Source organism: Miscanthus floridulus, chromosome 8 (assembly GCF_019320115.1).
Source record: "Miscanthus floridulus cultivar M001 chromosome 8, ASM1932011v1, whole genome shotgun sequence".
Taxonomy (NCBI): domain Eukaryota; kingdom Viridiplantae; phylum Streptophyta; class Magnoliopsida; order Poales; family Poaceae; genus Miscanthus; species Miscanthus floridulus.
The window spans coordinates 31,940,455-31,958,206 of NC_089587.1; positions in this window are offsets into that span (position 1 = coordinate 31,940,455).

Here is a 17,752-nt window from a genome sequence, read left to right on the forward strand (position 1 = left end):
TCTACATTGATGATGTAGTGATTAAGTCTGGAGATATCACAGCACATTTAGCCGATCTGCGAAAGATACTGGAGTGCACAAGGAAGCATGGATTGAAGATGAATCCTAATAAATGTGCATTCGGTGTATCGGCAGGACAATTCTTGGGTTTTATGGTGCATCAGCGGGGCATTGAAATCAGTAGAAAGTCTATTGATGCAATTAACAAGGTGATTGCTCCTGCCAATAAGACTGAATTGCAATCTTTGATCGGTAAGATTAATTTCATTAGAAGATTCATATCTAATCTGTCGGGTAAGATCAAGGCTTTCAGCCCACTACTTAAATTGAAAGCTGATCAGGAATTTGTATGGGGAGTTGAACAGCAATTAGCCCTTGATGAAATTAAGAAATATTTATCAAATCCTCCAGTGCTAGTTCCACCTCAACATGGGAAGCCTTTCAGGTTGTATTTGTCAGCTGATGATACAGTTATCGGTTCAGCTCTTATTCAAGAATTTGAAGGGAAAGAACGTGTTATTTATTATTTGAGCAGAAGATTAGTGGATGCTGAGACGAGGTATTCGGCCATCGAAAATTTGTGTCTGTGTTTATACTTTTCTTGTGTCAAATTAAGGCATTATTTGTTATCTGCCGAATGTACGGTCATATGCAAAGACGATGTGGTCAAGTATATGCTGTCGATGCCGATATTAAGTGGTAGAATCGGCAAATGGATTTTAGCATTATCAGAATTTGAACTACGCTACAAATCAACTAAGGCGGTTAAAGGGCAAGTGATGGCTGATTTTGTCACTCAGCATTGTAATACAGTGGACTCTCTGGGGATTGCTCCCTGGACACTTTTCTTCGATGGGTCCACATGTGGTGAAGGAGCAGGTATCGGCATTGTGTTAATTTCACCTCAAGGAAGAAAGTATGAGTTTTCATTGCCGATTGTTGCTACAGCGATAAACAATCAAGCTGAATACCAAGCCTTGATAAAAGGGTTAGAATTGCTAAAGGAGATACGTGCCGATGTTGTTGAAATCTTTGGTGATTCTATGCTAGTTATAAATCAATTGGCTGGAATTTATGAATGCCGAAGTGAAGCTTTGATTTCGTATTATGAAAGGTGTTTGCAATTGTTGAAAGGATTTAGAGATTTTCGTCTTGAACATATCTCTCGATTGCATAATGAGGAAGCTAATCGACTAGCTCAGCATGCTTCAGGGTATCAGCCTATTCAGGAAGTGCTAACATCGGCAGTTGATACCGATGACTGGAGGAAGGAGATTGTCGATTATTTAAAGGATCCATATAGAAAGGTTGAGAGACGTATAAGGTTCCAAGCTACTAAATATGTGCTCCTCGATGATGAATTATATTATCGAACTATAGATGGAGTTTTACTTAAATGTGTTAGCAATGATGAATCGAAAAGCTTGATGGGTGAAATTCATGAAGGAGTATGTGGGGCACATCAATCGGCTTTCAAGATGAAATGGATGATCAGAAGGAATGGGTACTATTGGCCGACTATTCTTGAAGATTGTTTTAAATATTTTAAGGGATGCCAGGGGTGTCAAAAGTTTGGTAATATTCAAAGAGCGCCTGCATCGGCTATGAATCCTATAATCAAACCATGGCCGTTCCGGGGATGGGCTATTGATCTCATTGGTCAGATTTATCCGCCATCGAGTAAAGGACATAAATTTATTCTGGTTGCTACCGATTATTTCACAAAGTGGGTTGAGGCAATTCCTTTAAAAAAGGTGACATCGGTCAATATGATTGATTTTGTGAAAGAGCATATTGTTTACCGATTTGGTATTCCTCAGACTATCACTACCGATCAGGGCACTATGTTTACATCAGGAGAATTTGATGAGTTTGCTGTAGGTATGGGAATTAAAATTTTAAATTCTTCTCCATATTATGCTCAAGCTAATGGTCAAGCTGAGGCTTCTAACAAAGGGATCATCAAACTCATTAAGCGCAAAATTGAAGAAAATCCTAGGAGGTGGCATACAGTATTAAATGAAGCCTTGTGGTCATATCGGATGTCATGCCATGGTGCAACCAAAGTAACGCCTTATCAGTTAGTATATGGACACGATGCAGTATTGCCTTGGGAAATTAAGGTTGGCTCTAGACGAATACGTTCTCAAAATCAGCTGACAGCCGATGATTATAATACTCTTATGAAGGATGAGTTGGAAGATGTGGCGGGTCATCGGTTAAGGGCTTTAGTTAGTATCGAAGAAAATAAGAAAAGAGTAGCTAGATGGTATGACAAGAAGGTGAAAGTAAAAGAGTTTGCCGATGGAGATCTGGTCTAGAAATTGATTTTACCGATTGGGACTAAAAGTTCAAAGTTTGGAAAGTGGTCTCCCAATTGGGAAGGTCCATATCGGATAAATCAGTCTGTTCCTGGTAATGCATATATTTTAGAAACCCTCGAAGGGGTTGTGTTTCCCAGAGCGTTAAATGGAAAATATTTAAAGAAATATTACCCTAGTATCTGGATAGATGCATAAAAGTATAAGTGCCGATAACAGTACTATCGGCTAGAATTATGCAAGGATGTCAATGTCTCATAAAGTGCCGATACAATAAATAAGATTACACGTTCAACAAGGATTGGATAGCTAATATCGCACGCAGGCGAATCTGGTCGGCTTCCTCCATTTCTTTGATATCGTCATCGGCAGTACCCTCCACAGGCTTGAGTTTTTTCTTCATGGCTAAAGCTTTGCGAGCTTGGATATCTCTTTCTTGCTGAAGGGCTTTGACGGCATTGGGTAGTTGGTTTTCTTCTTGTTGAGCATGAGTTAAGGCTGCATCGATTTCTTTCAATTCAGCCAATAGAGCTATCTTCCTTGCTGATAGATCCAAGATTTTCTGCTTAAGTGCAGCGCCCGAAGTTTGCAAGTTGATGATGCCCTTGTGCTTCTCATCAGCGATTTGTTTCAGTTGTAGCATCTCTTCTTTGAGTTGAGCTTGAGCTGCTCTATCGGCAATGCGCTGAGCAGCCCGTTGATATTGCAGTTGGCGGCTTTCTAAGTGAGCTGCCGGGAAGAGTACTTCTTCAACATCGGCAGGGACCTGGCCACGAATTGTTTTGAAAATTGCCTTTGCGGGGTCCGAGTCATCTACCAGTTGGGCGGTACCTTGCTGTAGCAAGTTCAGGAGGGTTTCCAACTTGGATTTAGTCTCTGCCGATATTGTTCCTAGTGCAAGGGAAGAACTTGTCTCCTCTCCATCGTCGTCAGAAATGTCAATGGCAAAGGAAAATAGGCTGTTCGGGGAATCTTGTTCCTGAGAGAGAGAAAAGGAGATCAGTTAGGGGTAAGTATGAGTATTGTAAAATCAGCTAGGTTGGTCGGTTTACCTGTTTCAAGGCAATTTCCTGTGCTTGACTGGAGGAAGCAACCTGGAGTATGTCGTGTGGGGGATCGGCTGAGCTTGCCGATGGGATATCCTTTGTGACTTCATCGGTGGTGGGCTCTTGAGGTATGATGACCGATGACATTGGGGCAGATGTAGGGATCGGCATAGACCTTTGTTGTTTTGGCTGTGCTTCAGTATCTGTTGAAGCTTTGCGCTTTGCTTGGGTATCGGCAACGATTGGCTAGGGGGCATCGACACTTGTTGGTTGTGAAGCTTGGACATCTGGTACGTTTGCCGATGTACCCAATTGTTGCTGCAAAACAAGTGTAAGATATGATATTTAATAGATAAAATGTAAAGTCAAGAAGCTACCTCTGAAGGTTCATCGAAAGAAGTGGGGCTTGATATCGGCGGAATTGCCGATGACGATCCAGTAGCAGCTCTTACCCCCCTGATGATTAAGGTTAATACAGTTTGTGATCGGCATAAGTGAAAATAAACAAGGTTGTTACCTTAAATGCTTTGACCAAGGTTGTAGCAGCGGCCGATGGAGTAGCCCTGGATGTAGCCAATTTGGACTTAGAAGTGATGGTCTTGGTACGAATCTTCTGGTGGGTCAAAGCGGCTAAGGTGGGAGCGTTGTAGCCGATCGGCGATGTTGGGGAAACAGGCCGGAGATTGAAGGGTTTCCCACTTTTACTCACCGATGGTGCTAGGTTGTTAACCTGTTACAAGAGAATCAGCTACTGATATATGAAGGGAAAAGAAGAAGGGAGTTAAAGGAAACTTACCGCGTCGTCAGGGATGGCATATTCAGGGTCGATCATGTGCCGATATGTGTGAACAGAAGTTGCGAACAGTTGTTCTTTCCACTCTCGCCACCATTGCTTATATGACTCGGTGATGAAAGATATTGGTGTCCAGGTGGATGTATCAACATCTGTAGTATCGGCATCGGGGGAGAGTTGTACTACCTTGTTCCAGTCTGTTCCGCAGGTGATTGTTTCCCTGGGTTTGATCACATCGGCAAAGCAGAGTTTGATTGGCAGTTGCCCAAAAGCCAATTGGCGGGATACTGCCGATGGGTTGTAAAATTCATATGTAATGTTGGTGTTTTTCCCACTGCCGAATGTGTTTACTGGAATTGCCCTGGGAGTGATGATAGCCATCATGAGCTCATTATCTTGATTCAGAGTGTCATCGGCAAAGTTGAAAAGAAGGGGGAATCTGTTTTCTTCGTCGATATAAGGCACCCCGGCCCTATGATCACGAGAAAGACCATTGTAGAAGCTTTGAAAGAATCTGCCGATTTGGTCTTCGTTGGCTTCTGTTCCAGGAAGGACAATTATGGCTTCACCAAAATTGAGGGGTGAGCGTGTTGCCGATTCATCATCCCCGAGCACATAGTCTTCAGCAATTTCTCGTGGGAATTGTTGAGCAAAAAAGTCCCATTGCAAACGTTTGTGCATATGGGCATTCAGCCACATGTTGATAAACCACCACGGGCCTCCCAGGTTGCCGATGGGTTCGCCAAGCAAAAGTTTCTGAGACACTTGATGAAGAAGATGATAAGTGGAGCTCAGAAGGTATCGGCCAAGAGGAAACCTTACGCCATTAGCCAAAAGTTCAGCTGCAGGGAGGAAGGCGTTGGTTGGTCCTACTGATCGACCACAGAAGATAAATTTTTCTAACCACATATTCAGGAATGTGGCATGTTCCCTCTGGCTAAGTGTCCAGGTTTTCTGGTATTCTTGAATATATCCTGTCCAACCGCCGATGTTGCGGGTATTCACCCTATATTCAGACTTTCTACCATAGATGGAGCCTTCATCGGCAGTTGAGATGTCCAAGCCAGTAAGCATGTGGACATCGGCAAGGGTAGGAGTAGCTGGGCCATGTCCAAACATAAAAGTATTGGTCGTGTCTGACCAGAAATAAGCAGCTGCAATTATCATTGATTCATTTTTCTGCATATCGGCAATAGAGAGCCTGATGCATTGGTCTAACTTTCGTTCTGCCCAGTATACTTGCATCGATCTATTAACCCTCAAGTACCAATCTTTCCACCCTTTGGTGGTTTTGGGCCAAGATCGGAATGTGTCTTTCCACAAATTCAGAGAGAAATTTTGGGCTCTAAAGGGGATTCTGTTAACCTCTGCATTGATCAGATCGGTTGGATCTGGGTTGCCCATTGGTCCAAGGCATTGGACGTGCGACTGATCGGTTGGGATAACTAATTTGTTGCGCAGTTCCTAAGGTTATGGAATCCAGAAGACAGAAGAAAGGAAAAATCACCAACTGAATGAATTTGCAAAAAGATCAAAGTAAAAGGTAATGGAAGTAGGGCGAACCGCGGGGACATCGAAGTTGATGGCCATTGTCTTGAGGAAGGTAGAGGTACGAGCTGGAAACTTGAAGTTAGCGCCGGAAAAGGGTTCTTGTTGGTTGAGGTCGCGCGGTTGTTCGTCGGAGTCACCGCCGGAGAGAGAGAATGCCAAGGATTGGAGGCTGAAGGTAGAAAATGAGGGTTCTGGAGAAATCTATTTATAAGCCGCCCAGAATAAGGGTATTTTGGACTTATCTCTATGTCGCGCGCATATAGGTCAAGGCGGTTTAGAGGGATATGGTAACTGTTCGCACGATAATCAGGGGATTGTACAGATGAGTTGATGACAAGTAGTCATGACTCGGAGGGGATATCGATATATGATATTTTAATTCTGAAAATGGCAGCATTATGATGTTAAGATCTTGCCGATGGGTTATTGTTTCGGTATCTTAACCATAATCAAGGCAAGAGTGGTTGGTGATTGTGCGATATTTACTGAAGTGCGTGAATCAAGATTAGATTTGATTGGATTTGATAACAAATCAAGTTTTGGCTTGGAGAATGAGTTACGGTAATCGGGCAAAGGCAAGCGTTATCTGGAGTAAATTTCGGAGCATTAATGGTTTTATACTCCGAAATTGGGGGGCATGTGTTGACACCATTTTTTGCACGTGTCAAAATAATCGGAGTGGACTAATTGGCAAGGGGAAAGTTATTGAATACTTTGATAGCCGATGAAAGCCGGTTTGTAAAGATGGTTGCCGATAGCTGGTGGTGGTCAATGGAAAGGTTGATTTGGACTCGGGCGTTGCCGATGAGGTTGGAGGTGTTATTGTCGATGCCGATGAAGGGAGGCTTGAGGACTACTGCCGATGAAACATGGAGTATGCCGATGAAGGGAGGCTTGAAGACTACTGCCGATGAAACAGGGAGTATGCCGATGAAGGAAGACTTGAAGACTACTGCCGATGAAGTAGGGAGTATGCCGATGGGAAGGAGGACGGTGAGATTTCCATCGTAATTGAGGCGGACAGGGAAATAGATAGGAGTTGATTTCCTTTTCTATATTTGTTAGGGTATGATTCATGTAAGAGTCACGTGTTTCCTTAGATATGGGATTGGTGTCCTAGTTGTGTTTGGTTGTGTCTCTTTAGATCAGGGTATAAATATGGAGTAAGGGGCAATGTAATACATATCAATCAACATCAAAACCAATTTTTACTCCTATTTGCATCTACTTACTTTTCGGCGACTTCATCAATTTGCATATTTTTCCTTTTTTACGAGTTCTCATTGATTCGGCGAGCTGCATCGTTTCAGTGCGACCTTCGGCGATTCTCGAGTTCCGCGTGAGCACCTCTTGGCCGTGACTTCCAGGCGTATCGCTGTTGTCAGGACCAAAGTGTTCGTATCTTCATCCTTGTCGATTAGCTGGTCAAATCGACTGGCACGCTTTGGATATCGATTCGGGTATTAGCCCTTTGTGTTTGCAGATCCACTTTTGCATCAACACTACCGTTAGAAACAAATTTTTCCTAAGTTTGTAAGGACGTATGGCACGAGCATGCATCATGTTAAATTACCATTCACATAACTATATTGTTCCTCCCCTTATGAAATTCTTACTCGGTTATGTAACTCTTATCCATTATGGCTTTGTCTCACCAAAGGGTACATGTTAATGGTGCAGATGGCACGCACCAAGCAGACTGCTCGCAAGTCAATCGGAGGCAGAGCTCCTAGCCGTCAGCTTGCTCCATGTACCCATCAATGTCACACGTTCCTTGGAGAGTTTGGGATGCCTACACTCTTGTGGAGAGTGCTCAGCTATGTAGGTTATCCTGATGGAATGGAACCCCGCTACTTCTGGGCGAATGAGCGGTTGGGAGAAGGTTTCTTAGTTACTGTGGAGGCCATTGTTCGTCCCCGAGGTGACGATTCTGAGTGGACAGGTTGGTGTTATGAGTCAACTGGCAGGACTGCTGAAGAAGCAGCTGGCAGGGCAGCCTTTGGGATCCTGAGGGATATCATGGATCGTTTTCCTCAGGAGCTGGCAGCCGCTTTGGTTGGAGTCTTTCCAAGAGGTAACCCCTCCACTAACTCATGGCAGCAGGCAAGAGGAAGATCTTTGGAGATTGGTGTAGCAGAAGGGCAGAACAGTGATAACCCTGCCATGAGCGCCATGTTCGCAGTGATGAGAGTGTTAGATGGAGTAGAAGGTAGCCTCAGACGTGTGTCTAGTGCTCTTGGTCATGCCCACGAGGACCGACGTCAGCTTCAGAGGGAGCACGACGCCAAGATTGAGAGGCTCACCGAAGAGATGACTCGGTTAACTCACCAGCGAAACGCAGCTTGGTCCAGGGAAGATGTCCTAAGAGCTCGACAGTTTGAGCTGGGACAGCAGCTGGCCAATGCGGAAGAATACAACAATAATCTGCATGAAGAGGTTCATCTACTGAACAATCAGCTCCACCCTTATGTCCCACCTGGAGCCGTAGAAATGGATCTAGAAGGGTACGAGGAAGAAGAAGATGTGGAGCCTGAAGAAGAAGTAGAACCTGAGGAAGGAGATGATTCTGCGTCTGACCTCGATAGTGATCATGATGAGGATTAGATCGCTTAGCACTTAGTAGAAGGACTAATGTATCACCTTTATTCATGTAATGGACCTGTAGTTCAAAGTTGGCATTAGTAACCAGACTATCATGTAATGTTGATTAATTGCACGTTTGGATGAACATCAATGCAATTTCAATCCTTTGTCAGTGATCCCGCTTTAAATTTGCATGCGTTATGAGCACGATAAGTGGTCAAATTGGTGATGTCATGTTGCGAGAATGAATTGTTATGCCTCTGTTTTTATTGTGCTTTTGAGAAATTTCTCCAGTAATTTCAGATTGGCATGAGTACCTAATTGCGCACCCGTGCTGGAGCTGGTGGCAGCCAGGATGGCAACCAGGATGACTTGCCACCCCCACCGTCGCCGTCTGCTCAAGAATTCTTTACCCAGTTCCTGGGTAGCCAGAGGACAATGGAAGAAGCTTTGCGCCTTATCGCGCAAAACACTGCTCGTGGCCACCCACATCAACCGGGGGCCGAGCCAAATCAGCATAGTTCATTCAAGGAGTTTCTGGACACGAAGCCTCCGATCTTCAAGGTGGCTGAGGAACTGCTGCAGGCCGATGAGTGGCTGAATACCATCGAGCAGAAATTTCGGCTGCTAAGGGTCACAGAGCACCTAAAAGCTGAATATGCTTCTCATCAGCTGCAAGGACCAGCAGGAATCTGGTGGACGCACTTCCTGTCATCTCTGCCTGCTAATGCGAGAGTGACCTGGGATCAATTCAAGCTGGCTTTTAGGGGACACCATATTCCCCTGGGCCTGATGCGCATGAAAGCAGCCGAATTTATGAGGCTCACTCAGGGAACAAAGTCACTCACAGAATATATGCACGCATTCAACAACTTGTCAAGATATGCTCCAAGTTTCATGGATACCGAGGAGAAAAAGATAGAAAGTTTCAAACGAGGGTTAGGTACCAAATTAATGAAGATTATGGCAAATTCTCGATGTGCCACGTACAATGAGTTTATTAGTGTTGCCTTGACCCAAGAAAACCACAACAACATGCACGCAGTTGCTAAAGGTCGCAAGAGGGCATATGAGGCCGGTGCATCCGGATCTTTCCAGTCAAAAGCGCCTATCACAGCTAGGCCACCATTCCGTCCACCTGCACCCAAGTTTAGGCCTCCACCACCAAAAGCTCAGAATAATAGGCCTCAGAAACCATTCCGTAAGGCGTTCACTATTGCCTTACCAAAAGGAAATGGTAATCAGGACAGCTCCACCAGATTCAGAAGTAATCAACCATGTTTTAACTGCAACCAACTGGGTCATTGGTCCAAGGAGTGCCCCCACCCCAAGAGGAATGGCAACCCAAATTAGAACAATCAGAGGCAGGTGAATGCCAGGGCACGTTAGGGACAAGTGCATTATACCACTGTGGAGGAAGTGCCCACCGGAGAAGTTGTCACGGCTGGTATGTTTCTCGTCAACAAGCATCCCGCTGTTGTTTTATTTGATTCGGGAGCTTCTCATTCATTTATGAGTCAAGCATTTGCATCTAGACATGATCAAGAAATAATTGAAGTAAGCAAAGGGGGTTTTAACATAAGTTCAGCAGGGGGAACTGTTGCTACCAAAAAGATAGTAAAAAATGTACTCATCTCGATACAAGGGAGGGAGTACACCATAGATTTGATAATATTGCTGGGGTTGTCGATAAGTGTAATCTTAGGCATGAATTGGATGAAGTATCATGGTGCTCTTATTGAGACTAGCACCCGCACTATTATGTTGAGAGAACCCATGGGAGGGAATGCTTTTCTAGTCCCACTCTCCCGCGATTTCAAACCCCAACATTTAGCCTGTGCTATCCAAGCCACCACCATATGTGATATCCCAGTGGTTTGTGAGTTTCCGGATGTATTCCCAGAGGAATTACCAGGTCTACCCCTGGATAGGGACGTGGAATTTAAGATTGAATTAGTGCCAGGTACCGCACCCATATCCAGAAGGCCCTATAGAATGCCACCAAATGAGTTAGCAGAACTTAAGGTTCAATTGCAAGATCTATTGGACAAAGGTCTTATCCAACCTAGCTCATCTCCGTGGGGATGCCCAGCATTGTTTGTGAAAAAGAAGGATAAGTCACTGAGAATGTGTGTAGATTACAGACCACTCAATGCTGTGACCATCAAGAACAAATATCCATTACCCCGCATCGACATTTTGTTCGATCAGCTAGCGAAGGCAAAGGTATTCTCCAAAATTGACTTGAGATCAGGTTACCATCAGATAAAGATCAGACCAGATGATATACCTAAAATCGCTTTCTCTACTAGGTATGGCTTATACGAGTATTTGGTTATGTCTTTCGGACTAACAAATGCCCTAGCCTATTTCATGTACCTAATGAACTCGGTATTCATGCCCGAACTTGATAAGTTCGTGGTCGTGTTTATCGATGACATATTGATTTATTCAGAAAATGAGTCAGATCATGAAGAGCATCTGAGGATTGTCCTATCTAGATTGAGGGAGCATAAGCTATATGCCAAGTTTAGCAAATGTGAATTTTGGATGAGCAAAGTACCTTTCTTAGGTCACATTTTATCAAGAGATGGAATCTCAGTAGACCCATCAAAAGTACAAGAGGTCATGGATTGGAAAGCCCCAACTTCGGTCCATGAAGTTCAGAGTTTCCTGGGGTTAGCAGGATACTATCGTTGGTTTATTCCAGATTTCTCAAAAATAGCTAAGCCTATGACCAGACTACTTCAGAAAGATGAGAAATACAAATGGACACCAGAATGTGAAACAGCTTTTCACTCTCTCAGAACTTTGTTGACTACAGCACCTGTGCTAGCACAACCTAACATCGAAAAGCCTTTTGATGTATTTTGTGATGCATCAGGAATAGGTTTGGGATGTGTACTTATGCAAGAAGGGAGAGTAATTGCATATGCCTCTCAGCAATTGAGGAAACATGAAGTCAACTACCCTACACATGATTTGGAACTGGCAGCCGTTGTCTATGCATTAAAGATATGGAGACATTACTTGCTGGGCAATGTATGTCATATCTATACTGACCACAAAAGCCTCAAGTATATCTTTACCCAGCCAGAGCTGAACATGAGACAACGAAGATGGTTGGAATTGATTAAGGATTACAATTTGGAAGTGCATTACCATCCAGGTAAAGCAAATGTAGTAGCTGATGCACTTAGTCGGAAGTCCCATTGCAACACTATGGAAGCACTATTGGAAGATGGATTCAACTTGCTACATCCTGCTGTACTACACAATATCACAATCAGTTGTTCGCTTGAGGGCAAAATCATAGAGCTACAGCAGACAGATGTAGGAATAAGTCACATTAAGAGAAAAATGCAAGAGCAAGACACCAAACATTTTAGATTGGACGAAAGAGGTGTATTATGGTTTGAGGACCGACTAGTGGTACCAAAAGACTGTGAGCTAAGGAATCAAATTTTAGAAGAAGCTCACTCGTCCAAATTGTCTATCCATCCAGGTAGTAGTAAAATGTATCAAGATTTAAGAACCCGTTTTTGGTGGACTAAGATGAAGAAAGAGATCGCAGCCTATGTTGCTAGGTGTGATAACTGCAGTAGAGTGAAAGCCGTCCATATGAAAACCGCTGGATTACTTCAGCCATTGCCTATTCCAGGATGGAAATGGGAGGAAATCAGTATGGACTTTATTATAGGCCTTCCAACAATGCCACAAGGTCACGATTCAATCTGGGTCATTGTAGATCGTCTTACCAAGTCAGCACACTTTATACCCGTGAACACGCGGTATATAGTTGGGAAATACACTGAGATATATGTTTCCCAGATCGTGAGATTACATGGAGTACCTAGGACCATAATCTCAGATAGAGGACCATAGTTCATAGCTCGTTTCTGGGAGCACTTACACCAGGCTTTGGGAACCAAGCTAATTAGAAGTTCAGCTTATCATCCACAAACTTCAGGACAGACAAAGCGAGTGAACCAAATTCTAGAAGATTTACTTAGAGCTTGTGTTATATCTTCAAGAGGTTTATGGGAGAAATGGTTACCTTTAGCTGAATTCTCCTATAACAACAGTTATCAAGCGAGTATCAAAATGGCTCTATTTGAAGCCTTGTATGGCAGAAAGTGCAGAACTCCATTGAATTAGATTGAGCCTGGTGAAAGGAGATACTTTGGTATTGATTTTGTCAATGAAGCCGAAGAACAAGTACGTATCATCTAACAGCACATGAAGGCAGCTCAATCAAGACAGAAGAGTTATGCCGATAGAAGAAGAAGACCACTAACTTTTGAAGTGGATGACTATGTATACTTGAGAGTATCACCCATGAAAGGTGTGAAAAGATTTGGGGTGAAAAAGAAGCTTTCACCAAGATATGTAGGGCCATACAAAATTTTGGAACGAAAAGGAAATGTTGCATATAAGCTACAACTACCACCAGAGATGAGTTCAATCTTTGATGTGTTCCATGTTTCTTAGCTAAAGAAATGTCTTCGAGTACTGGAAGAAGCTATTGTACCCACCAACGTGCAGCTTCAATCGGATTTCACCTATGAAGAAAAGCCAATTCGAGTATTAGAAGAGATGGAGAGAGTGACAAGGAGTAAGATTATTAAGTTCTATAAGGTGGTGTGGAACAATCATAGTGAACAAGATGCTACGTGGGAAAGAGAAGATTATCTGCGAGAAGTTTATCCCGCCTTTTTCCAAGAATGGTAGGTCTTGCAAATCTCGAGATGGGATTTTTATAAGGGGGAGGGGCTGTAACACCTCGGGTGTTAGCCTTGCATAACTTGACTTGCATAACATGAGCATGATCATCACGCATTCATAAACAAGCATTTACAAATGAGACATTGATTTGAAACATATGCAACGTTGTTTGTTATTGCATGTTTCTGTGTACATACGCAACTGATCATGAATGTAAACATATACTTGGTAGATTTGAGTCACCAAAAATATTTGGCAATGCTTAGGTTCACAAATGGAACATGGATCATGAAATGTCATTTTTCTTTCATGGTCAAGTCTTTAAGGCATATTTCATGTGATTACTTTCAATAGCTCTATGAGTGACTACTACATGAAATGCTTAGATGGCCTTGCAAATTGCTTAAACATGCTTAGGATATCATTAGGAACAACTTTGGTATTTAGTGCTAGGGCTAGTTTGGTCATTAAGCCATGCTTTGATGTGTTTCCTCTTTTAAAAGTGACATGTTTGACCAATTTGGAACTAGGTGTTAGGGACCTTGCATGGAGGAGTTCACTAAAGCAAAGTTGTAGTGTTTGACATAAGGAACACCTTTTATTTTTGGGTCATGGACTGATTTAGCTTCTAACATGCTTGAATGGGTCCCACAAAAACCAGCAAAATCCAGCTTTCAACACTTAACGAATTTTGCTAAGACTGGGATCACTGATAGCCTGACAAGCCGACTTTGATCATGATTTTACTCAGTATACATTGAGAATTGGAACATGATCATTGAACATTTGTAACTGGTACTTAGGTCTACAAAGTTGGTTTAGTAACCTAGCGCTAATTCGTCACGGATTGGAAGTTAAATCATCACCAAAACTCGTCGTCAGGATCGGTACCGAGGTTAACTGACGAACTGAATCGGCGTCGTGGCCGACCGGCTTCAGGTGCTGATTGCCGCGTGGTGCGAGAAACAGCTGCGCGTCACCGCCGGTCTGTCCGCGTAGGCCACGCTGCGCCTGAGCGTGCCTTCATCACGCCAGCTACCGCCCGCTCCCTCCCAGCGCTCCCATTTCGCTTCTGGCTTCCTTCTTCACCGCAAGCGCTGTAGCGAGCTCCTCCCCGCCTCCGTCGTCGCCATTAGCGACACCAGCTCGCGCCTAGCCACTCCAGCACCACCGCCATAGCTCCACCGTCTCCCCAATGACCCACTACTTCTTCCCGTGCCCGCCATTCGAGTTCGGTAAGCGTCAGTGCCATGCCAATGCTCACCGGAGCTCCGCCGTGGACTCCGTCGTCATGGCCACGCCGCCACAGTCCTCCTCCTGTTCTGTTAGCTAGCGCGCTAGGTCCCCCAGCGTTCATAGATGCCTGTCCGCACCTTAGGTTGAGCTGTCGAGGTCGTCGCCGGCGTACCGCCGACGTCCCGCCTCGCCGAGCCGCCATGGCCGCCGCCGTCGTCGCTGGTGTCGACGATAGGGCCGGCCAAGTAGACCAATCAACACGTTAGGTCACGGGGGTCACTCAGTGATGATGTCACCGCTGGCGGACTCGCTGTCGGCGAGCTTTGGCCGCGTCCATCGAGCAGCGCCGCTGTGCTCTGTTTTGGTCTCGCTGACCAGTGGGTCCCGCGTGTCAGCGACTCAATATTTCAAATCCAGTTCAGTTTGAATGCAGATTCACATGTGTTTTGTTATTTTCATATCTTCAGTTTGGTAGCTCCTAAATTTGTGAAATAAATATGGTTGTGTTCCTTAGGAAGTGTAGTATTTAAGAAAAATATGTTCTTGGTTTCAACAGTAGAAATTTCTGGAGATTTAAATAAGTATTTGAAATGTGCTTTTGAATGCATTCAAATTTGTTTATTTTATATCTAGAGTTCCTTTGCTCCAAAAATTTTGAAATTTTTGTGGTAGGCTATTCTTGTCATATATGAACTCTGGTAAAAATTTGAGGACCAGTGCATGTGTAGATCTATAGTTATAGATTTTCTTTTATAAATAGTTAATCCTTGCATGAATTTTTATAAATTAATTATGAGTCCAAAATTCATGAAATTTGTTGGAGGTAATCCTAGTACCATATGTATGTTAAGAAAAATAGGAAATCTGTTGCTTGACACTTTTTAATAGGATTTTCCATTTATGCTATTTCAAGCCTTGCTGCCTTATCATTTGTGTACAGAATGTTCTACTTGGTAAAATGACATGAAATTTTTATAGTAGTCCTTTGATAGCATTAGTAAGGCACTGTAAATTTTTGAGAATTTATTAAGTACATCTGGTATATGTTTATTATTTAACCTAGATATCAAAATAAAATAATAAAGGCAATTAAATAAATAGTTTGGGCTCCACCATTATATTATATTAAATGTAATTAGTATGCTTAAATTGTTAGTAGATTATATGTTGTCAAATTTTGAATGATTACATGAAGTAGAAGTATTATTACTTTATATTGCATGTTAAATGGTTTCCGGACTGATTCTAGAGTGTGATGAGTTGCATGTTGAAACTGATGTGTACTGTAAAAATGGTTAATAACAAAGTTGTAGAGAATTTGATAAGCTTTCTAGAAAGTCCAGGATCACTGTTTTTGGATTTGTAGAACTCCAGTTATGAGTGAAACAAGTAGCTACTATTTGTGGCATAGTCGATGCATTGTAGAAGTAGTTAAGTAATAATCGAGAAGAGATATGCACCTACTCAAACAACGTGATGCACTTGTTAACATATATGCATTCGTAATACTTATACCATACTCATGCATCTAGGATAAGAGGAAGAGATCACGTTGCTGGAATTCGAAGAAGTAGAGGAAGGGAACCCGCAGGAGGATCCGCAAGCCGCAGCTCCCGAAGGCGTGGAGCAGAACCCTGAAGAGCTTTCGGAGTGTCCTGACCACTGCCCTACTTCCTTTCTACGAGGCAAGCCCCGGAGCATTATAAGTCTCCTAGTAATTTACAAATGTTTACTTACTTACTTATGATTGATGCATTAGGTTATAAGAGTTGAATGAAACCACTTGATGCATGTAAATTCCTTGTCCAGATATTAACCCTTTAACCGGTATAGGTCTAGGATCGAATATATGCTTAGCCATGCTTAGACCGGTAGAAGTCGGGTGATGTCCTGTCACCTGCGAGATATAGGTGGATACCAGAGCACGGTTGGCTATATCTGCTATCATGGAACAGAACCATGTGGTAAAAGTAAATCGAGACCGGACGGGAAGTCGATAGAGAAGCAACAAGACATGGAGGTCTTGGGTGTGGATCTATCCCCGTCTGTGTCGATTAAGGACCGTACCGTTGTTGGCGCTTCTGACAAGATTGAACGCATGCCTCTCACTTAGCTGGCTGGATAACTCGTTCCGACCGTGAAGCTGAGTAATTCAACTCAGGTCGGGAACCATTCTGTTGTGCGCTCCTTCCGGGGAATGATTAGACTGAGCCCAAGGGCAGGCTTGGCCTGAGCATCCTGGCATCTGGTGTTCCAGATTGTGCGGCGCAGTATGGACCCACGAAATGTGTACCGGAGTTGTACCAAAGGTGACCTAAGGCTATCATGGCTGGTAGACCTGGGTTTGTGTTAGGAATAAATTCCCAGCTGGTTGAAATCGATTCGAATCGCCGTCTCTCCCGGATAGTGAGAAACTTGGCTAGTCCCAACATCGTAGCAACTATATTATGAAACATGATGGTTCATATGAATATGGAATTACAATACCTGCTATGGTTACTATTGTATGCTTCTAAATGATATACCACATGTTTGGCACAGGATAGTTGCTAATTTAGAAATGGATAGTTATAATTAACTTGATAAAGGAATCATAATTGTACAACGGGTAAATTGCCTTTTACGCAAAATGTTGTCAAGTTACGTCCACTTATACAGCCTTGCATAATCCTTGGAGTCATTTTATTTCTGGTTCATGACGGGTAAGTCTAGCTGAGTACCTTCTCGTACTTAGAGTTTATTTTTCCATTGTTGCAGATGGCACTGTTTATCATGGTTATTGCAAGAGTTGCTTCTATCCCGCTGTGGATGAGGAGTAAGCCTTGGGCAGGCTTCTTTAGTAATTCCTATCTTTGCTTTTGTGGACCGTGATCAGGCTTGGCACTGTATCAACTATGTTGGAAACTTTATCTTCAAACTTATTTGCTTCCGCTTTATTTATCAAACTCGGTTTGTAATAACTTTTATTCGTACTCTGATGATGAAAAGTATCTGTGAACTTTATGTAATATGTGGCATGTATGTTGAATCTTATACGATCTTGGTTGTTGTAAATCGTTTATCGAGACCCGTCAGGGTACTCGACGGACTACCGGATTTATATGGGTTTAAGTATGACAGTGCGACCGCTTGCGGATTGCCATTGTACTTGTATTCTTATAAATTGGTTGGTTCTGTGACACCCCTGCCTCCATGGCCGTTGCTGTGGCTTGGCTTGTGCTCTGCCTTCTTCCCCCCATGCGCGTTATGCTGACTGAGGTTTTAAGGTCGTGGGGGAAACCCATTTTATAGCGGGGTGGTGGCTTTTGGTTGTTAAATTTTTGGTACATTGTTTGTTGGAACGTATCTTGGCTTTAATGGCCTTATCTTGCTTGAATTATTTGTGCCTTTTGAGATCTTTTGAAGTAAATAGGCCTAGTGCCTAAGTGGCAGGGTTTTGTCAGACCTTTTCCTCGTTTTGCTGTTTTCGATGGCAGAGACCTTCTTTCTGGTTCTAG